Source organism: Marmota flaviventris, chromosome 14, assembly GCF_047511675.1.
Source record: "Marmota flaviventris isolate mMarFla1 chromosome 14, mMarFla1.hap1, whole genome shotgun sequence".
NCBI classification, from domain to species: domain Eukaryota; kingdom Metazoa; phylum Chordata; class Mammalia; order Rodentia; family Sciuridae; genus Marmota; species Marmota flaviventris.
The window spans coordinates 52,316,551-52,326,076 of NC_092511.1; the positions used below are offsets into that span (position 1 = coordinate 52,316,551).

The 9,526-nt window shown below is 37.1% G+C and overlaps 1 non-coding gene across 1 annotated transcript; it reads left to right on the forward strand.

The window, feature by feature from the left end:
* The first annotated feature begins 811 nt into the window (after positions 1-811).
* Trnaa-agc (transfer RNA alanine (anticodon AGC)) lies at positions 812-884 on the forward strand. The gene has a single exon. It is a non-coding gene; the product is annotated as a tRNA-Ala (tRNA).
* Positions 885-9,526: the final 8,642 nt, after the last annotated feature.

Genomic DNA, 9,526 nt, shown 5'->3' on the forward strand with positions numbered 1-9,526 from the left:
GCACTTAACCACCGAGCCACATCCCCAGTGCATTTTTGTATTTTATTAGAGACAGGGTCTCCCTGAGTTGATTAGGGCCTTGCTGAGTTGCTGAGTTGCTGAGGCTGGCTTTGAATTCGAAATCCTCCTGCCTCAGCCTCCCCAGTGCTAGGATTACAGGTATGCATCACCCGACCCAGCAGTCTTTCTCTTTCACTCTTAGTTTCTTTATCTGTGAATAAAGGCAATAACCTCTTTTTTTTTTTTTTTCTTGGTACTAGGGATTGAATCCACAGGTACTTTACCACTGAACCACATCCCCAGCCCTTTTCACTTTTTATTTTAAGTCAGGGTCTCAAAAGCTGCTTAGGGCCTTACTAAATTGCTGAGGCTAGCCTAGAACTTGCAATCCTCCTGCCTCAGCCTCCTGAGCTGCTGGGATTACAGGTGAGCCCTACCATGCCCAGTGAGGCAATAAGCCTTTCCACTATTTTTCTCCAAAAAATGTAAAATAAGGCTCATAATAGAGTTGCTATAAAGATTAACTTAGCATTTTAATACAATAACTAATAACATGAAAGGCTCAATAAGCCGTTGTTAGTTTTCTTTCTCCTACCGGCCTCAGACTTTTCATGTTTTCTATTTCGGTCTGGATCCATTAGAAGTCCCCATTATTTCAAGCTTCTTAACTTCTACTTATTTAGTCTATGTCCAGGGTTGGTGTACGTGTGTATGTGTGTGTGTGTGTGTGTGTGTGTGTGTATACACTGGTATCAAGGGTCATTCAAAACCAATTCTAGATTTAATACCTTTAAACACAAGAATGAGGGGTGGGGGTGTAGCTCAGTGGTAGAGCTTTTGCCTAGCACACACAAGGCCCTGGGTTAGATCCCCAGCACCACACACACACAAAACTAAAACAAAAAACAAAACACAACAGCAGCAACAACAAAATAAGACTGATATTGTTGCAAATGTTATGTCCAACTTAAGCTTGGCAAAATTAATAAAATGATAAATCTATAACATCAGAAAGATAATTATCAGACATAGAGTCCTTGAGAATTTAGAAAACATTGCTGAGATTGGCTTTAATTTCTCCCTCTTAAATCATATTCCATATGCATAAGCTACAAAAGAACATGTTACAGCATAATATTATTCCTGGGCATCCATTCTAGCTAAGTAACCTTGGGCATGTTACTTCAGCTCTATAAAGCTGAGTTCTTTATGGACACGATAGTACCCCCTTCATAGGATCATGTTTAAAATTTACTTAAATGCCATAAAAACTGCACCTAACTCATAATCGGTACTTAAGAAGTGGTTATTATAATAACCATTATAATCTTTACTATCTCATTACTATTAGGAAGACTATATTAGGAAATTCTACAAAATAGGAAGTGGGGCGACACAGCTATGAATGAAGTGGGTGAAGTGAGGCATAAGAAGCCACAAGATCTTAAGTTCTCATAATAATTGAGGATGTGGCTTAGTGGTAGAATATTAGGCTAGCAATCTCAAAAACCTGGGTTCAATCCCAGGGAGACTGAGGGAGGAGGATCCAAGGTTGGTAGGCCAACCTCAGTAACTTAATGAGACTTTCAGCAATTTAATGAGAAACTCTCAAAAGTTAAAAAAAAAAAAAAAGACTGGGGATGTAGCTCAAAGGTAAAGTGTCCCTGGCTTCAATCCACAGTATTTAAAAACAAAATAAAATCAGACCATTTCCCTAGAGAATTATATATATATATATATATATTTTTTTTTTCCTAATTCTGTTATCTATTTTTGCTTTATGTTGATTTTCACAGTATTTAGTTATTTTTCCATGAAGACTTCCTCTAACAAACTAAATTATAAATATTTCCAGGATAGGATTTTCTGTTATTATTGCCATTGTAATTTTTAAGATTCCTTATGAAATCTGGTATAGTACATAGCAGACTTTCAATAATGCTTATTGAATTAGAAAATAAATACTAGTTACTCCTCTTTATTAAATGGTATTTGGTTTAGCAAATATTAATAATTTATGAAATTAATAAATGACATTGAAATTCTTCTTGACTCTTTCATATACCACATCTAATGGGTCAGCAAATCCTATTAGTTCCACTGCAAAATATATCTGGACTAAATACTTCTCATGTCTCATGTAGTACTACCCTGATCCAAGCCATCTTGCCTGCAGGGACTCTGACTGCAGCTGTTGGGCTTTAATACCCTGCTCATTACAGGAAGCACCATTCACAGAAACTTCAGGGTGAATGTTGCTTCCTGGAGTTGCAGTGCAATGATCCTACTTGACTGTATTACTGCAAAAGCCTCCTAACATCCCCTTTCTGTTTCTGCCTTTGTTCTTTACCAGACTATTTTTTTAGGTGGGGGGGGGAACAGTTACCAGGGATTGAACTCAGCGGCACTCAGCCACTGAGCCATATTCCCTGCCTATTTTGTATTTTAGGTCTCACTGAGTTGCTTAGCGTCTTGCTTTGGCTTTGAACTTGCAATCCTCCTGCCTCAGCCTCCAGGGCCTCTGGGATTACAGGCTTGTACCACCACACTCAGTTTACCAGTTTATTCTTAACACAATAGCTCGATCCTGTTAAAACTAAAGTCAGATCATGTTATTTCTCTGCTTAAAATCTTCCAGAAGCTTCCATCTCATTTAAAGTTAAAGATAGAATCCTTGCAAAGCCCTTGACTCACTTTTACTTCTCTGGCTGCATCTCCTTCTATTCCTCTATTTTTCACTCTGCTACTAGTTGCATTGGGCTCCTCACTTTTCCTGGGACGTGCCAGCCATGCTCCTGCCTAAGAGTATGTGCATGTGCTGTTCTTTCTGCTTGGAATATGCCCCCACTCCCATATCCTCAAATATCCACATGGTTAATTCCTTTTGGTCTTTATTCAAATTCCACCTTCTGCTGGATGTGGTGGAGGTGCACATCTGTAATCCTTACTACTTGGGAGACTGAGACAGAAGGACTGCAAGTTCAAGGCCAGCCTGGGTAGTTTAGGGAAAGCCTGTCTTAAAAAAACAAAACAAAACAACAACAAAAACAGGGGTAGGTGCCACAGTCTGGCTGGGCACAAATCACGAGCCACTCAAGCAGGAACAAACTTTATTTTCCCAACTCCCGCAAACACCACCCTCGCGGCCCTTCTAGGCACACCACACACCAACCGGGACTCCCACCACCAGAACTTCCCCAACCAACACGAACTCCCCAGGAATCCCCTCGAGAACTCCAAAGTAGCGGGCGCCCCAGGTGGACAGCAGCGATCTATATACAATTGAATACACAACCTGTTTCAATCCAGCATCATCTTAATGGCTCGCCTCTCAACCATTACTACTGGCAAAATGCCAGGGGCCATTCTGACTAGGCTGTGGCTCTCAACAGGTTGGGGTAAGGGGGTGCTGGCAGTGTAGCAGAGCGCTTGCCAGGCATGCCCAAGGCCCTGGGTTCAATCCCTTACACCAAAACAAAACAAAGCAAAACAAACAAAAAACCACCTCACCTTCTTGATGAGGAATTTTTCACATCCATATTTCTCATTGCATCACCATGCTCCGTATGCTTTATGCCTTAGCTTTTTATTATTATCTCACCCACTATTTTACATACTTTTTGTCTGCCTTTCCCCCACAGAATGCACACTGAAGTAGGTAGCTGTATCTGTTATGTTTATCACTTGACCTCCAACACTTGGAACCATGCCTGGTGCAAATAAGTATTCAATAAATACTGGCAGAAATAATGAATGAATGATTGAAGACACAGTGGCTCTTCTAAATATAAACTACTTTCTTCCATACACTAAGCAGAAGAAATAGAGTAGTCTAATGTCTTGAAAACAACTTGCTAGTGATATTATAGGGATCAAAATTTTGGCAAGCCATTATTCATTCATTAGATTTGTGATAAAAATGATAGTCTTTTTCAGTACTGGGAACTGAACCCAGGGCTTCATGCATGCTAGGTAAGCACTCTATATACAATTGGAATATTTTATGTAATAACTATTTGAAATTATTTTAAAATATGCTATTCTATAATTAAGTAGAACTATAATGACAGAGAGTCAAACATTTATAGAAACAGTTTCTCTTATTTAAAACTTCTCTAGAAAAAGGAAAATTTTCATCTAAAATTTCTTGAGGAAAATTATGGACAATTTAAAAGCCATACCTTTCCAGAAAAACAAAATACACAGTGGAATGGGAATCAATCGGATCAGTGGCCTGAGAATTATAATGCATTTAGGTAGCCAAGGAAAGTTAAAGCCTCTCAAGGGATTTCCACAAGAACCCCTTTATACCCAATTGCTATCATGTACGTGACTTAACACCAATCATTGCTCATAAAGAACTTCCTGAGTAGTTGGAATACAAATTCTTACAACACTGTGCTATTTTTAAATAGAGAAAAAATATCAAATGTGTGGAAATATTTTACAAGCAAAATAAACAGACAAAACGGTATTGAGCATCATGAAACTAGGAAAACTTCACAACATATTCCAAAGTGAAAGATTAGTATGACAATGAATTGCAATTACATAATGATTTTCCTTGGATATTTAAATGCATTATAAAAATCATTTAATTCTCAAGCTACTGATCATTTTGGTTCCTGCTTCACCAAGCAATAAAATATCCATGTTTTCTATCCTTATGTTTTTACTCCTGTGAATTCCTGTGCTATAATAAATAGATTTAAAACAACAATAACAAGCTCTTAATCTGAATCTCATTTCAATGTGGAAGTCTTACTTCCAAAAATCTAACTTTAGATTTAGAATCACATATTTCTTTTCCATACTTTCATTTATTTAGCTTGTAAGGCTCTATGTAAAATAAAAATAATAAAAGAAAGAGAACATTGACGTCAGACTTTTGGAATTGGTGAGGAAAAGGAGGTCCAAAAGGCTGAGAGAGATAATATTTTAATGGTAAAAGTCAATTTCCAATCAGAAACCAGTTTAAGGACTTTTGGTCCAGTGCCCTTTGTCCCACACTCTACTAAGAGAATGCTGTATTAACAAATTACTGAGAAAGTAGAGAATTATATTTAGTGGATGTTCCTATTATTTGAATCCAAAAATTATCAGATTCCTTTCCCAGCTCCCAAGGAAAATTTAGGGCTTTCACTAAAATATGATATATGAAGCATCTCTCACTTGTAAACAAAAACAAACAAACAAAAACTTTGTAAGGAAGATTTTACTTGGTAATAAGGATTTAATAACTCAGGAAATAATGATGCAGATTAATTTATTATTTTAAGCACTCTTTACTAGTTCTCAAATCCAAGTGACAGTTCCCATATTTGGTTGAAAGAATCCAGTGTTTTAGAAAATGTATAGCTTATTTTCATGTATTCCTCCTTCATAAATATGTAAAAGCCTATTTCTATTCTTCTAAGTTTATCCCAACTTACTTTGAAGATCAGTATGCATAGCAAAAAAATTTTTTTAAAAAGGTAAAATGAGTTTAAGCAACACATTTACAAAGTATAAGTATTTCTGTGTCTATTACAAATGGAAAGTCAGATTACTGACAGGATTTTTTCCCCCCCACAGATCTCTGCAACAAGCATATATCAAATCAGTGAGCAAACAGAAAGCTTGTATAAATGGCTTTGTCTTTATGATTAAACTGGCTCACTGCTGTGTGCCAATGAATGCTGCTTCCATTCTGGGTGTCAGCACATCTCTTTGGTTAATGGCATCTGAGCTCCGCTCTGACTGACTTATTATTTACTGCCTTTCTAAAATACCTGATTTTTGCCCCAGTATGTTAGAGACTACTTCAATTACTCACTACTTGCCCCCAGCATAAGGCTAATTTTTGTCAAAAATTATGATTCCTTTAAATGGTGGAACCAGCATTCTAATTCTAATTCTAAATCTCTTATCACAACGAAGAGTTGGGAAAAAATCTTCCTACATCAGTATTCCTTACCCCTCTGGCACACATCCTCATTCTCAAATAGACATCCAGAATATCCAATGAATATTTATCAAGGACTTTCTGGGTCCTACAAACTAGCTGTAAGCAAGGCTGATTCAGTGCCTGCTCTTATGGAACTCACAAATTGAGAGAAGAGAGACATTAAACAATTATAGAAATTGTTTGACAACAGTTAGGATATGTGTCATGGAAAGGTAAAAGTGATGCAAGCTTCTAAAGATGAGTATACTTTCATGTAGGTGAATGGAGAAGAACATTTGCCCAAAGAAGCAGCATTTAAATTGAAGAAAGAACAGTTGGCCAGGGAAGAGAGTATTAGTGGTAAAGAGTCCCAGGCAGAGGAAATAGCTCCCAGAATGAGGTTCTGAGGCATGAGAGAGCTGGGTGAGTGGAGGGAACAGGGGTAACCAGCATATAAGGGTACAAGTAGGCCTAAACCAGACCATATGGGAACGTTAGGTCATATTGAAATTTGAAATTTATTATAAGATATAATAGGGGCTTTGGGAACAATGTCACAAGCATGTTTTTAAAAGATCAAGTTGACCACTCTGAGGAGAATAAAATTAGTGAGGGTGATCATGATAAATTGTGGCACTAGCAGTTGAGAGCACCCAAGTGGTCTAGATGTTAGGCCAAAGAGATGGCAGTAAAAACTAAGAGCTGTAGACAAATGTGTCAGTTAGCTTGAGCTGCCATAACAAACTACCACAATACAAGTGGCTTAAATGATAGAAATTTATTCCTCATTGTTCTGAAGGCTGGAAGTCGGAGATTAGTGTTCCAGCATGGTCTGGTTCTGGCAAAGGCTCTCTTCCTGGCTTATAGATGCCAAATAATAGCCATTATGAAACAGGAACCTCAGTTATACAATTGTAAGGACTCAAATTGCACCAATAACCAGTGAGCTTGGAAGAGGATCCTGAGATTAGATCACAGTCAACCCTGACACCTTTATGTCAGTCCAGTGAGACTCTGAGCAGATATCTGACAGAGGTGTCTGTTCCCACACCACTGACTGACTCATGGAAACTGAGAAAATAAATTTGTGTTCTTTAAGATGTTAAGTTTGTGATAATTTGCTATGCAGCAATAGGAAACTAATACATAAAGTCAATATGCAAAAATTTAATTTTTTAATTTATTGGCAACAAACAAAAATTTTTAAAAATTTTAAGTTGCCAGTTACAATTATGAAAAAATATCAAATACTTATGAAATAAATCCAATGAAAGAGTGCAAGACCCCTTTCATAGAAACCATAGACCTTTATTAAAAGAAATTGAAGACAATCTAAGTAAATGGATATGTATGCTGTGTTCATGGATTGAAAGTGTCAATGCTATAAATAGGTTACTCTCCCCAAATGAAATCAATAGGCTCAATGCAATCCCATTGAAAATCCCAACTGGTTTTATGTGTATGTGTGTGTGAATAGCAGCAACCTAATTCTAAAATGAATATGAAAATCCATGCAGTCAAGAATAGCCACAACACTCTTAAAAGGTGAGAAGACTTACTTGTCATGAAGGTTTCTTAAAACCACAATATAATATGGCATGATAATAATATAGTTAAGTGTTAATATGAGAATAGACAAATAGAATCATCAAAGACAATAGTCTTTTTTTAATTTTTCCTGGTACTGGGGATTGAACTTCAGGGGCACTCAACCACTGAGCCACAACCCAAGCCCTATTTTGTATTTTATTTTGAGACAGGGTCTCACTGAGTTGCTTAGCACCTCGGTTTTGCTGAGGCTGGCTTTAAACTCACAATACTCCTGCCTCAGACTCCAGAGCCTCTGGGATGACAGGTGTGCACCTCCATGCCCTGCTAATAGAGAGTCTTGAAGCATACCCATGAATATATAAACACTGGATTTATAAAAAAATGTCACTCTGCATAGAAGTAAAAAAAATTGGTCTTTTCAAATAAATAGTGCTGACTCTGATAGTAATGTAGGGGGGGAAAAGAAAGAAACTTGATCCCTACTTTATGCCCTGCACAAAAAATTAAGTTCATACGAATTATAGATCTAAATGTTCAAGGGAAAATAATGAAGCTTATAGATGATAACATAGAAGAATATTTTACTCTGAGACACAAAAGAACCTCTTATGGGAAGAGTTGGATACATTTGAGTGCATTAAAATTAGGAGCATTTGTTTATCAAATGACAGCATTAAGAGATTGGAAAGGCAAGCCACAGGGTGGGAGAAGGCATTTATATTATATGCAACTAAAAAAGTTTATACATGAAATACTTCAGATGATAAAAATTTTAAAACTTCCTACAAATCAGAAATGAAAAAAATGGGTGATTCAATAGAAAAATTATTCAGACCCTCAAATAGGCACTTCATGAAAAAGGATACAAATCACCAGTAAACATGAAAAAGTATTCAGCCTCATTCATAATTAGGTAAACACAATATGATATACTGCACATTCACATTGAAAAAGACTGAAAATACCAAATGTTGCCTAGGATGAGGAGCAACAGGTACAGATTAGGGTAGAAGATCAAATTAGTACAATCATTTTGGAAAATAACTTGACAGTATCATCCAAAGCTAAACCTACAGATACTCTATGATCTATCAATTCTCCTCTTAGGAATATAACCAATAAAAATGTAAGCATATGTACACCAAAGACATTTACAATAATGCGGAGTGACAGAAACCAGATACACCTTTACATACATTCAAAAACTGTCAAAATTATGGTGTTAACAGTTCTGAGGACAGAGTATAATGATTGGGAGGGAGTTGAATGGATAATATTACTTCACTTGGGTGATAATAAATGGGGTATCACTTAATGATGACTTTTGACCCAAACATCTGTATTGTGCATATCTTTTCTCCATGTGAGTGATGTGTCAATAAAAAAGATTTAAAAATAGAGCCAAGTTTCCTGTCTTCATGAACTCTATTTTCTCCTTACAGATCCCTCCATGTTGGGTGGCTTCAGTTTCAGGTTTCAAGTGAGCTCCTAGTCTACAACTTCCCATATTCAAGTCAGTAGAAGCCAAGGCATACTTGTCTTACAAGCTCACCAAAGTCCCAGATTGCTTCTCACTGATTCTGATTGAGTCATACTTCCATCCCTGATTCAGTCACCCGGGCCAATGTGAGGCCCTAATTGGTCAGGTCTGAATTCCAGCCAGGCCCTGAAGTCAAAATCAAATGGGGTCAATTTCATCAGAACACAAAAAGTGAGAATAGAGAAAGATGTGGTTCTCCAGAAGCAAAACAAAACTGTGGCCCCATTTCAGAAGAGGAAATAAATGTGAGCTGAACACGCAACAAATGTCCCTAACAGGTCTCCTGAAAATGAAAACCCAGATTTACTGCTTCCTTTTAATTATTTACACACCATGTCAGGAATTTGGCTGCTCACCTCCTCCACTGCTATTGTGAGTGCAAATGGACTCTTCTCTTTTTCGGTCAATACTCTCCCTTGCTTCACCCCTATTTCTCTGACATTGAAATAACCCCCAAATAATCAACCAATGAGTCAAAAATAACAAAAATCCATCGAGTTTTAAATGTT